Source organism: Arachis hypogaea, chromosome 11, assembly GCF_003086295.3.
Source record: "Arachis hypogaea cultivar Tifrunner chromosome 11, arahy.Tifrunner.gnm2.J5K5, whole genome shotgun sequence".
NCBI lineage: Eukaryota > Viridiplantae > Streptophyta > Magnoliopsida > Fabales > Fabaceae > Arachis > Arachis hypogaea.
This window is the reverse complement of record NC_092046.1, coordinates 132,912,255-132,926,839: the sequence shown is the minus strand read 5'-3', so window position 1 is coordinate 132,926,839 and position 14,585 is coordinate 132,912,255. Positions and strand designations below refer to the sequence as shown.

Sequence of the window (14,585 nt, the reverse complement as noted above, 5' to 3'; positions counted from 1 at the left end):
GAGGTTCTAAAGCGCAAAGTGTGTGACTACATCAAGGATTGCTGGCGGAATCCCACCCATTTGAAGGACTCTAACTCCACCCTGATAGTTCTCATCCCAAAGCTCCAACACCCAGAATTCATCACACAATTTAGGCCAATAGCCTTATGCAACGTCGGGCTTAAAATTTTAACCAAAATCCTGGTGCAAAGGCTCAAACCTCACTTAAATAACAGAATTAGTCCACATCAATCAAGTTTCATACCAGGTAGGAAGATTCAAGATAACATCCTTATTGCAAAGGAGGTAATGCATTCTATGAAAAAAATGAGAGGGAAGAAGAACTACATGGCGATCAAAATCGATTTTGAGAAAGCATATGATGCAATCAATTGGAATTTTATTCAAGAAAGGCTCTTAGAACTAAAGCACCCTGAGAAAATCATTCACATCATTATGGAGGAGGTTAGATCAGTTAGTTACAACATCCTATGAAATGACAGCAAAACAGAAAACTTTAGTCCTAACAGGGGAATTAGACAAGGGGACCCTATTTCCCCTTACCTATTTGTCATGTGCATGGATAAACTATCACAGTACATAGAGCAAGAGGTGAATCATGGACATTGGATCCCCTTCATGGTGGGAAGAGAGAAAATAGAAATTTCTCATCTAATGTTCGCAGACGATCTGCTGTTGTTTGCTAATGCTTCAACACACCAAATGGAGGTAATAAACAGAATAATGGAAAATTTCTGCAAAGCTACTGGTTTGAAGATCAATTCGACAAAATCATCAATAGTTTTCTCTAAAAACATTCTAGTGCAAATCAAGCAAAGCATCAAGGAAAAAATAGAATTCAAGGAAAATCAAGCTCTTAGAAGATACCTGGGGGCTATGATTAACAACAATAAAGTGGGAAGGAAAAATTACAAAGCAGTTCTAGAAAGGGTGCATGGAAAGCTAAAAGGGTGGAAATCAAAATGCCTATCACTAGCGGGCAGAATAACATTGGCACAATCAGCAATAAGCCCAAGTGTTAATTTTGAAATGCAACATGAGAGAGTACCAAGGAGTATCTGTAATGAAATAGAAAGAATACAGAGAGGCTTTATATGGGGAGATGAGGATCAGAGGAGAAAATGGCATGCTATCAACTGAAAAACTATGTGCACACCTAAACATGACGGAGGATTGGGATTTAGGAGACTGAGTTTGATGAATGATGCTTTTTTTAATGAAAATCATTTGGCAATTACAGGAGAACCCTAACTCGTTCTGGGCAAAAGTGCTAATCCAAAAGTATTGCAATGGAGACAGCAACATAAACAATCCTACTGCTAGAAAAGTATATTCAAACCTGTGGAAGGAAATTGTGAAGATTTGGCCAACATTCCAGAAGCACACAGTGAAATTCGTTGGAGATGGAACAACAACTAGATTCTGGACTGAGAGATGGGTGAACAACAAGGGCTCCCTTCTTAACATAGCAACTATGAACATAACAAACATAGAAAGCACTGTCAGTGAATGGATAAATAGAGATGGAAATTGGAACAGAAACATTTTAAAAAATTACCTCCCAGAGGAAAAAACAATGAAGATTTTGGCGCTTCCCCCCACCCCCCCAAACAAGGAAAATGGCACAGACAGAATTGGATGGATGCACTCGGATAATGGGGATTTTTCTGTCGCCAGCACGTACAAAGCATTAGCAAATTGGACCAAACCCACAACCACAATCTGGAGTAAAATCTGGAAGTGGCAAGGACCGCAGAAAGCAAAGATCTTTATTTGGAAAGCAAAGCATAACCGAATACCCACCAATCACAAAAAGGCAAGGATGTTTGCAAGTAGAGGAGATTGTCACCTGTGTCAAAACCATCAAGAAGACCTTCTTCACGCTCTGAGAGACTGCCCCAAAGTCTCCAGGACTTGGGTGCAGCTCATTCGGCCAAGTGCATTACAGATTTTCTTCCAAGCAAATAGAGAAGAATGGATGGATATGAACATACAACAACAACTAGAGCATGACCAGAATCAAAATTGGATGGATATATTCATTATAGCATGCTGGAAGATGTGAAATTGGAGAAATAAAGAAATTCATGAGCCAAATTATAACAGGCCACAAAATACTCAACTTGAAGTGATGAAGAAAGTGGCGGAAGTCAAGGAAGCTTTTCAGAGAAGGGTGGAGAACCAAATCAACAAGAACAAAGAGATCCGGAACATAAGATGGATGCCACCAACGCAGGAGTGGATGACGCTTAACATCGATGGCACGGTGCAAGGGAGCAAGGAAAAAGTTGGGTGTGGCAGGCTCTTGAGGAATGAAAGAGGCAAATGGGTTGCTGGATTTTCCTTCAACATAGGGAGGTGCACGGCTTATATGGCAGAGCTGTGGGGAATCAACAAGGGAATGGAACTAGCATGAACTTTGGGGATAAGGAAAATTAGAGTGGAGTGTGACTCCAAATCAGCAGCAGAGATTATCAATAGCTCAAGGAATCTTATAAACCACCCAAATGCTTTGATTAAGGACATCAGTAAGTGGAAAAAGAGGAATTGGTAAATTAGTTTTGTGAATATTTATAGGGAATGCAATAGATGTGCAGATTGCCTGGCGCGCAAAAATTTGAATCTAGACCCAAGATTCTACTTTTGGGATACTCCTCCTAGAGAGGTGTTTAGATTATTAGTAGATGATAAACAAGGGGCATCTTTGCCAAGTTTAGTCTCAGTGTAGTTTTCTTTTTTGGGCTCTGGCCCGTCTTAATACCAAAAATAAATAATGTTGTCTCTTCAATAAGTGGCAGCCAATTGGATGAGGATTTTTCGGCCTAGTTGATCCTAGAATTGCAGTCTGAGTCCCAGTCTTCTATCAATTTGATCTCAATCGAACTTGGCCCAAACTCCACATACATCTAAACATTACTATTCTTTTTAATGAGACAGTAAACGTTACTATTCTTTTTAATGAGACAGAGGAACAAGGCTCAAAGGTCCAAACAACATTTCAACCTAATCTAAACGTGTTGTCCCTGACCAAAAAAAAAAAAAAAAAACGTGTTGTCGCCTGACAAATAAAAAAGAAAAGGTGTTGTCGCAATCTAATAAAATAACACCGTATCTGTTCACCTAAAAAAGAAAAACACTGTAGCTGTACATTTCATAACCAAAGCATTCTTAGCTCACCCTCGGAGCCATGCAGGAGTGCGACGCCGCCTCCATCATCGCAGAGGAGCTTGTGGAACACGCCGGAAGCCACCACCTGAATGTCAGTTTCTTGATCCCAGCGTTCGTTCATAAACAGCACCAAACAGATTCACAACCAGCATATTTCAATGTACTTGGCTTCTTCTTTTCTTTTTCTTTTTTACTTTTATTTCAATTTTCATGGCCAAGAATTATGCGCTGCTGATTTTCATGTTGTCAGTCTTTTCAATGACGAGTCATCTAGCATTTAAGAACCGCCATTGTTGTCGATGTTCTTGAAGGTTTTTGATGGTCTTCTTTCAAATTCCATAATAACTGAAATCTTTTTGCCCTTCTAAAATATTGGATGCCTCAAAGCCACTGGTTCTTGTTTAATTTTGTATTCTTTTTCCCCTCATTTTTCTGAGGATCTGATGAAATTGTTCAAACTAGGGAAGTTACATTTGTTTCGGGTTTAGGAGCTTTAACTTCTGTGGTTTTTTTTCTCCTTTGCAAGATGTGTACAGAAAGAAAGTGGCTGAGAAACTGAGTTTGCATTCAGAAGTAAATCTGTTGAAGATGCTGGTTTTTAGGGCAGCGCTTCAAAACATTTGCAATCACCAAATGTTCTTGCCAAAGGTTTCTGTTCACTCTTTTTCACTATATTTTTGCATCAATCTGTCCATAACATATTTCGTTTGATTGGCTTATTCAGTTATTCATTATTGTTTTCAATATAAAAGAAAGCCCTGCAATAAGTCAAATCATAAATGAATAAATATGATAGGAAGAAACACAATTATTCTTGAATTATTTGTTCTCACTTACCAGAAGCTACAAAAGTCTCAGATACATAGAAGTTGATAGAACCCTATTCCATTGATTCCACTAGCTTGTTCACATACTTTAAACCAACACCAATCTGAAATTTTGTAACAAACTATTAGAAACCTTTGATTTGACCAAGTTTATTATGTTTGTGGCTAAGTTTCTGCAGTGAGTAGTATGTTACTTACAACTAAAGAGCGTATATATTTTCTTTGGAACAAGTCCAATAGATTAGCCTTAGGAAGGCTTTGAAACAGTTTCAATTAATCCTGTTATCCAAAACATGTCAGTTTAAACACCAAACTTGTTCGATTCAATATATTCAATTTGTATGCATATCTATTGACTTGATGTACTTTTAAGTTTTGGTAGAGCTGAAGATTACTTGGCTAGAGGCTCAAGGCCTACTACGGCCCCCTCTTGACCATGCTCCCTACATTGTGGTGATTGAAGGTTTTGAATTTGAAGGATGAGGTACCTTGTTCTTGCTTTATGTTAAAAATTATCTTGTCAATAAAATAGTTTAAAGTTGGGCTGAAAGGAAAGGAAGGAAGGGAAGTGGACATGTGACATTTTAATTTGATTTTTTTGTTATAATATCCTTTTCAATCTTTTATCAATAAAAATCTAAAATTACATTCAACTAATAACCTAAAATAAACATCTCCAATAAAATCTTTTAAAAAAAATTATGCAGTACCTCAATGCATCTAAATTTGTTTTTAATATCTTTTTTTTCTTTTGAAATATCTTTTGATAAATTAATTTAAAATAACACTTTAAAAAATATTAATTCTGTTCCTTATATATATCCTAATTAAATAGTATGTTATAATATAGTTAATTTTTAAAATCATAATACTATAGATAAAAAAAAAGAATAATATATAAGACAAATTTTATGAGATAAATTATAATATCAAATAAATAATTAAAATAAATAAAAATAAAAGTTATTAATTAATTAGAATTTATAAACGAATTTAATAATTTTAATAACTTATATACCAATAGAACATGTTAAATTTCTAATAGTAAGTCATTTAAAAAAACTCAATAATAATTATAATTATCATTTTATTGAAAATATATTTTAGAGGATATAATTAATGTGTTTGTACTTTGTAGTTTTACAAAAAAAATATATTATGATCTTATCAATGTACATTAAAAGTTACATTAATAAAATATTTCCTCAAATATTACACCAACGTATATTATAGTATTAATAATATAAAGGAGTTTTAAAACTCCAAACTACAGAAGAATATGGAATCGGGTCCCTGGCAACTTTTTCATAAGTTATCTATATATATATATTAAGAATGTAAGATCAAAATTTATTCAAGACTTTGTGATACATATATGTGATCATCACTTTATCTAATATATCTATGATAAAAAAATATTATTTATACACTAAAATTAATTATTATTTATGTATAAATATATGTGTTATTTTTTTTTGTGACTGAATACATGTGTTATTTAACTAATTGTCAATATATATTTTATACAATAATGCTAGCAAGATTAAAAAAAAAAAACAAAATTTGTCTTATTTAACATTTATTATAATAATTAATAAATACTAAAATAAGACAAATTATAGTTATTTTTGACTAATTTTTTTAGTCATTAAATATTTTTAATTTTATATTTTAATTTATATTTTTTTTAAAGATAAGTGTTATTTTATTAATATAAAATAAAGATTTTTCTATAAAAAAGTACAACAGAATTAGGTATTTTTATTTATTACCAAATGTGACTGGAAGACTAATAACTTAAGAAAGAGTAAAATAAAAATAAAAGAAGTTAGCAACATCCATCTGATATATAGCTAATGTGTAAGACCCATAATTTTTGAAAAAATATTATTATGAATTAATTTTAATTTATTTATTCATTAAAGATTTTATTTTTAAAAATTATTTTATTAAAAATAATTAAATCAAGTTTTGACAATTAAATTAAAAATTTTACCTAATTTTATAATTATTAAATAATTTTCTATATTTAAATTATACAGTTTAACAGTTACAAAAGAATAAAAATTTTATACAATTTAATTAAATAATAAAAATTATAAAATTTAATATTTTAATTTTATAAATAAAAAAATTAATTATTTTCTCTAATTATCGAATTAAAATCTTTATTAAAAAATAATTTATAAATTAATAATTAAATAATATTTTTTATAAGATGTTGGTATTAAATTAAAATAATTTTTTTAATTATTCTATTATCTTTAATTTTATTAAAATTATTAAACTATCCAAAAATCTCCAAATTAAAACTCTAACTAGCCGCCATTACCACATCGTCCCCCTAACTGCTTCACATCAACGCCTTCCCCTAATGTTGTCTCTCTTTTCCATTCATTCACCACAAATCCCCAAACGCTGAGACGGAGAGAAAAGAAAGGGAAGAGAGAAGAGAGGGCTGAACGGAGAAGAAGGAAGGGAGGGGGAGGACCGCCACCACCGAGCCGCCGAACCGAGCCGCCAAAGCTCGTTCGTTCATAAACAGCACCAAAAAGATTCACAACCAGCAATTTCAATGTACCTGGCTTCTTCTTTTCTTTTCTTTTTTTTTAACATTTATTTCAATTTTCATGGCCAAAAATTATGCGCTGCTGATTTTCATGTTGTCAGTCTTTTCAATGACGAGTCATCTAACATTCAAGAAACGCCATTGTTGTCGATGTTCTTGAAGGTTTTTGATGGTCTTCTTTCAAATTCCCTAATAACTGAAATCTTTTTCCCCTTCTAAAATATTGGATGCCTCAAAGTCATTGGTTCTTGTTTAATTTTGTATTCTTTTTTCCCTATTTTTCTGAGGATCTGATGAATTTGTTCAAATTAGGGAAGTTACATTTGTTTCGGGTTTAGGAGCTTTAATTTCTGTGGTTTTTTTTCTCCTTTGCAAGATGTGTACAGAAAGAAAGTGGCTGAGAAACTGAGTTTGCATTCAGAAGTAAATCTGTTGAAGATGCTGGTTTTTAGGGCAGCTCTTCAAAACATTTGCAATCACCAAATGTTCCGTAAATTGCCAAAGGTTTCTGTTCACTCTTTTTCACTACATTTTTGCATCAATCTGTCCATAACATATTCCGTTTGATTGGCTTATTCATTATTGTTTTCAATATAAAAGAAAGCCCTGCTATAAGTCAAGTCATAAATGAATAAATATGATAGGAAGAAACACAATTATTCTTGAATTATTTGTTCTCACTTACCAGAAGCTACAAAAGTCTCAGATGCATAGAACCCTATTCCATTGATTCCTCTAGCTTGTTCACATACTTTAAACCAACCCCAATCTGAAATTTTGTAACAAACTATTAGAAACCTTTGATTTGACCAATTTTATTATGTTTGTGGCTAAGTTTCTGCAGTGAGTAGTATGTTATTTACAACTAAAACAACTAAAGAGTTTATATATTTTCTTTGGAACAAATCCAATAGATTAGCCTTTAGGAAGGCTTTGAACAGTTTCAATTAATCCTGTTATCCAAAACATGTCAGTTTAAACACCAAATTTGTTCGATTCAATATATTCAATTTGTATGCATATCTATTGACTTGATGTACTTTTAAGTTTTGGTAGAGCTGAAGATTAGTTGGTTAGAGGCTCAAGGCCTATTACAGCCCCCTCTTGACCATGCTCCCTACATTGTGGTGATTGAAGGTTTTGAATTTGAAGGATGAGGTACCTTGTTCTTGCTTTATGTTAAAAATTATCTTGTCAATTTAGCATGTTGTTGTAAGACTCTTATGTAAGATAGTTTAAAGTTGGGCTGAAAGAAAAGGAAGGGAAGTGGACATGTGACATTTTAATGTGATTTTTTGGTTTATAAATTCTTCCTCTTTTTTGTTAGATCTATCTACTACACAATAATGGAAAGCTGTTTAGAGTGTTGACCTTGATGCCATATTTCTTGCAGTTGTGGCATGAGAAAATCCAAATAAAACAAAATGGTGTGTTACCAAGTGGATATGCACAGAAGATTGGGTTCTAAATATGGGAAAATTGGCTGAACTACGGATGGTAGATACCATGATTTAATTGTTCTTGTCTTAATCCTGAATCCTTTTCTTTCCGAAATTGAAGAGGGGCTCACATTTGTTTAATATTTGAATCTCTATTTTCTTATCATGAATGCTGTGTTTTTGCTGCTCCATAAATGACACATTGGTTGTCAAATCATTGTGGTGGTGAAAAGATCTAGTAGGCTCAACGTAAAAATTGTCTCAAGTAGTAACCAAGTTGAGTGTCTCTTGTTGAAGGCTATCACATCGGCCAAGCTTCTTATCGGTGAAGCAATCAAGTCCATGAGGTATGCATTCAAGGTTAGTTTGAATTCGATCTCCATTGCAATTCCTTCACTTTGATCATTTCTGATTTCATTTATGTTGTCTACTACTACTACTACTACTACTACTACTACTACTACTACTACTAGTTTCTCTTTGATACTCTTGAGCACATATCACTCTTGTTTAGAATTGACTGCAGCACAACTTGAATGGAAGTTTCCTCTTGCTTAGAGTTGCAACACTACTATTACTACTACTTTTAGCACAACTTGAAACTACTACTTGTAACAGAATTTGAATTTAGGTTTCCTCTTGCTTAGAGTTGACAAGTTGACAATGAAACTACTACTTGTAACACAACCTGAATTTAGATTTCCTCTTGCTTAGAGTTGACAACAACACAACTACTACTACTATTTTCTCTTGCTTAGAGTTGACAGCACCACAACCACTACTACAACTTGAATTTAGGTTTCCTCTTCTTTAGAGTTGAATTTAACACAACTAATACTTCGTCTTTCTTATAGTTGACAACAATACAACTAGTACTATTACTACTACTACTACTTGTAGCACAACTTGAATTTAGGTTTTCTCTTGCTTAGAGTTGCAACACTATTACTAACACTACTACTACTACTTCTTGAAACTACTACTTGTAGCACAATTTGAATTTAGGTTTCTTCTTGTTTAGAGTTGACAGCACAACTACTACTACTTGTAGCACAACTTAAAACTACTACTTGTAGCACAATTTGAATTTAGGTTTCCTCTTGTTTAGAGTTGACAACAATACAACTATTATTACTACTAGTAGCACAACTTGAAATTAGATTTTCTCTTGTTTAGAGTTGACAACACAACTATTACTACTACTACTACTTGTAGCACAATTTGAAACTACTACTACTGCTTGTAGCACAACTTGAATTTAGGTTTCCTCTTGTTTAGAGTTGACAACACAACTACTACTACTACTGCTTGTAGCACAACTTGAATTTAGGATGCCTCTTGTTTAGAGTTAACAACAGCACAACTACTATTACTACTACTTGTAGCATAACTTGAATTTAGGTATCCTCTTGTTTAGAGTTGACAACACAACTACTACTACTTGTAGCACAACTTGAAATTACTGCTTGTAGCACAACTTGAATTTTAGGTTTCCTCTTTCTTAGAGTTAACAATAGCAGAACTACTGCTACTATTACTACTTTGTCTTTCTTAGACATGACAACAACACAACTACTACTATTTGTAGCACAACCTGAATTTAAGTTTCCTCTTATTTAGAGTTGACAACACAACTACTACTACTTGTAGCACAACTTGAAACTACTGCTTGTAGAACAACTTGAAACTACTACTTGTAGCACAACTGAATTTAGGTTTTCTCTTGTTTAGAGTTGACAACAACACAACTACTATTACTACTACTTGTAGCACAACTAATTTATGTTTCTTCTCTTTTAGAGTTGACAACAACACAACTACTACTACTACTACTACTACTACTACTTGTAGCACAACTTGAATTTAGGTTTCCTCTTTCTTAGAGTTAACAACAGCAAAACTACTGCTACTATTACTACTTTGTCTTGCTTAGACATGACAACAACGCAACTACTACTAGTAGCACAATTTGAATTTAAGTTTCCTCTTGTTTAGAGTTGACAAAACAACTACTACTACTTGTAACACAACTTGAAACTATTGCTTGTAGAACAACTTGAAACTACTACTTGTAGCCACAACTGAATTTAGGTTTCTTCTTGGTTAGAGTTGACAACAACACAACTACTATTACTACTACTTGTAGCACAACTTGAATTTAGGTTTCCTCTTTCTTAGAGTTAACAACAGCAGTACTACTGCTACTATTACTACTTTATCTTGCTTAGACATGACAACACCACAACTATTACTGTTAGTAGCACAACTTGAATTTAAGTTTTCTCTTGTTTAGACTTGATAACACAACTACTACTACTTGTAGCACAACTTGAAACTACTACTTGTAGAACAACTTTAAACTACTACTTGTAGCACAACTGAATTTAGGTTTCCTCTTGTTTAGAGTTGACAACAACACAACTATTATTACTATTACTTGTAGCACAACTTGGAACTACTACTTGTAGCACAACTAATTTGTTTTTTCTCTTTTAGAGTTGACAACACAACAACTACTACTACTTGTAGCACAACTTGAATTTAGGTTTCCTCTACTATATAACTTGAGACTACTCTTTGTAGTACAACTTGAAACTACTATTTGTAACACAACTTGAATTTAAGTTTCCTCTTTCTTAGAGTTAACAACAGCAGAACTACTGCTACTATTACTACTTTGTCTTGCTTAGACTTGACAACAAAACAAACAACTACTACTACTAGTAGCACAACCTGAATTTAAGTTTTCTCTTATTTAGAGTTGACAACACAACTACTACTACTTGTAGCACAACTGAATTTAGGTTTTCTCTTGTTTAGAATTGACAACAACACAACTACTATTACCACTACTTGTAGCACAACTTGAGACTACAGAACTTGAAACTACTTCCTGTAGCACAACTAATTTATGTTTCTTCTCTTTTAGAGTTGACAATAACACTACTACTACTACTACTTGTAGCACAACTTGAATTTAGGTTTCCTCTTTCTTGGTGTTAACAGCTGCAGAACTATTGCTACTATTACTACTTTGTCTTGCTTAGACTTGACAACACAACTACTTTGTCTTGCTTAGACTTGACAACAACACAACTACTACTACTTGTAGCACAACTTGAAACTACTACTTGTAGCACAACTGAATTTAGGTTTCCTCTTGTTTAGAATTGACAACACAACTACTATTACCACTACTTGTAGCACAACTTGAGACTACAGAACTTGAAACTACTTCCTGTAGCACAACTAATTTATGTTTCTTCTCTTTTAGAGTTGACAATAACACAACTACTACTACTACTACTACTTGTAGGACAACTTGAATTTAGGTTTCCTCTTTCTTAGTGTTAACAGCAGCAGAACTATTGCTACTATTACTACTTTGTCTTGCTTAGACTTGACAACACAACTACTTTGTCTTGCTTAGACTTGACAACAACACAACAACTACTACTAGTAGCACAACTTGAATTTAAGTTTCCTCTTGTTTATAGTTGACAAAACAACTACTACTACTTGTAGTACAACTTGAAACTACTACTTGTAGCCACAACTGAATTTAAGTTTCCTCTTGTTTAGAGTTGACAACAACACAACTACTATTACTACTACTTGTAGTATCACTTAAATTTAGGTTTCCTCTTTCTTAGAGTTAACAATAGCAGAACTACTGCTACTATTACTACTTTGTCTTGCTTAGACATGACAACAACACAACAACTACTACTAGTAGCACAACTTGAATTTAAGTTTCCTCTTGTTTAGAGTTGACAACACAACTACTACTACTTGTAGCATAACTTGAAACTATTACTTGTAGAACAACTTGAAACTACTACTTGTAGCACAACTGAATTTAGGTTTCCTCTTGTTTAGAGTTGACAACAATACAACTACTATTACTACTACTTATAGCACAACTTGAAACTACTACTTGTAACACAACTAATTTATGTTTCTTCTCTTTTAGAGTTGACAACAACACAACTACTACTACTACTACTTGTAGCATTTGAATTTAGGTTTCCTCTACTACACAACTTGAGACTACTGTTTGTAGTACAACTTGAAACTACTACTTGTAGCATAACTTGAATTTAGGTTTTCTTTTTCTTAGAGTTAACAACAGCAGAACTACTGCTACTATTACTACTTTGTCTTGCTTAGACATGACATCAACACAACTACTATTACTAGTAGCACAACTTGAATTTATGTTTCCTATTGTTTAGAGTTGACAACACAACTATTACTACTTGTAGCACAACTTGAAACTACTACTTGTAGCACAACTGAATTTAGGTTTCCTCTTGTTTAGAGTTGACAACAACACAACTACTATTACTACTACTTGTAGCACAACTTGAGACTACAGAACTTGAAACTACTTGTAGCACAACTAATTTATGTTTCTTCTCTTCTAGAGTTGACAATAACACAACTACTACTACTACTTGTAGCACAACTTGAATTTAGGTTTCCTCTTTCTTAGTGTCAACACCAGTAGAACTATTGCTACTATTACTACTTTGTCTTGCTTAGAGTTGACAACACAACTACTACTACTAGTAGCACAACTTGAATTTAAGTTTCCTCTTGTTTAGAGTTGACAAAATAACTACTACTACTTGTAGCACAACTTGAAACTACTGCTTGTAGAACAACTTGAAACTACTACTTGTAGCCACAACTGAATTTAGGTTTCCTCTTGTTTAGAGTTGACAACAACACAACTGCTATTACTACTACTTGTAGCACCACTTGAATTTAGGTTTCCTCTTTCTTAGAGTTAACAACAGCAGAACTACTTCTACTATTACTACTTTGTCTTGCTTAGACATGACAACAACACAACTACTACTACTAGTAGCACAACTTGAATTTAAGTTTCCTCTTGTTTAGAGTTGACAACACAACTACTACTACTTGTAGAACAACTTGAAACTATTGCTTGTAGAATAACTTGAAACTACTACTTGTAGCACAATTGAATTTAGGTTTCCTCTTATTTAGAGTTGACAACGATACTACTACTTGTAGCACAACTTGAAACTACTACTTGTAACACAACTAATTTATGTTTCTTCTCTTTTAGAGTTGACAACAAAACAACTACTACTACTCTTACTACTTGTAGCACAACTTGAATTTAGGTTTCCTCTTTCTTAGAGTTAACAACAGCAGAACTACTGCTACTATTAGTACTTTGTCTTGCTTAGACTTGACAACAACACAACAACTACTACTAGTAGCACAACTTGAATTTAAGTTTCCTCTTGTTTAGAGTTGACAACACAACTACTACTACTTGTTGCACAACTTGAAACTACTACTTATAACATAACTTGAATTTAGGTTTTCTCTTGCTTAGAGTTGACTGTAGGACAACTTGAATTTTGGTTTCTGTATTGGTTCCATCTTTTGAAACAAGGTACTACTGCTACTAGATTCTATTGCTTAGAGTTAAATGCAGCACAACACAACTTGAACAACTATAGCAAACTTGAATTTATGTTTCCTCTTGCTTAGAGTTGATTGCAACACAAATTGAGTTCAGGTTTTAGTGTTGGTTCCTTCTTTTGAAAAAAGTACTATTACTACCACTCCTTGAGCAACTCCAACACAACTTGAATTTAGGTTTTCTCTTGCTTAAAGTTAATTGCAACACAACTTGAATTCAATTTTTAGTGTTGGTTCCTTCTTTTGAAATTAATGTACTATTATTACTACATCTTGAACAGCTATAACACAACTTAAATTCATGTTTTCTCTTGCTTAGGGTTGATTGCAGCACAACTTGAAGAATTGCAGCATGACATGAATTCAAGTTTCCTCTTGCTTAGTGTTGACTGCAACTATGCATATTGGAAAGAGAATGAGAATTTTCGTGCAGTGTTGTTTCCTTCTTCTTTGAACTTTGTTTGAGATTTTTTGTTATGATTTTTTTATGTCTATTTTTCTGTAATTGAGAAAAAGGCTAATCATGGTAAAGTGAGAAAATGAAAAAGCCATTAGTGAAAAGAGGCAAAAGAGATAAATTGAAAAAGCCAAAGTAATTTTTTATGTATTTGGTTTTTGTTGAACTAGGATTAGTTCTTCTTAGTTAAGTTGGGATAGCATTTGGTGGTTGCTGAACTAGATTGGAGTTTTCCTTAGTCAAGTTGAGATAGCACTTGGTAGATACTAGGTTTAGGTTAGAAATTTGATAGGTGATACTAGATGAATTAGGTTGTAATTCATTGGAATTGGTGTATGTAATAAGTTTGATTATAGTTGAAATTCCACCATGGTTGTGGTGGAGACTGGATGTAGGTTTCATTGCACTTGGAAACCGAACCAGGATATATGCTTGTGTGATTCTCTTTCTCTGTTATGTCTTGCTCTGCTTTTGTGTCAACACCCCCTTTTCAAGTTCTAAAAGATCTTGACAAGGGTTACATGTTAAAAAATCATTATCATTATCACTAATCACAATATGATCATTACAAAGAGTGAACTTAATTCGTCAACCTTTATGAATTAAGAAAAGTCAATTAAGCTTAATTAACCTAATTCATAAATATTAACCAACTTACTAAT

At 33.1% G+C, this 14,585-nt stretch overlaps 1 long non-coding RNA gene across 4 annotated transcripts; it reads left to right on the top strand.

Annotated features, from left to right (window-relative positions):
• The first annotated feature begins 6,330 nt into the window (after window positions 1–6,330).
• Window positions 6,331–14,379, top strand: LOC112722677 (uncharacterized). Of its 4 annotated transcripts, none has more exons than XR_003162779.2 (6): window positions 6,331–6,572; window positions 6,941–7,068; window positions 7,612–7,722; window positions 7,958–8,061; window positions 8,301–8,363; window positions 13,786–14,379. It is a non-coding gene; the product is annotated as an uncharacterized lncRNA (long non-coding RNA). The 4 variants fall into 4 exon arrangements; XR_003162778.2 differs by having other exon boundaries at window positions 6,336–6,572; window positions 8,237–8,363; XR_011867777.1 differs by having other exon boundaries at window positions 6,338–6,572; window positions 8,301–8,350.
• The last annotated feature ends 206 nt before the right edge of the window (window positions 14,380–14,585 follow it).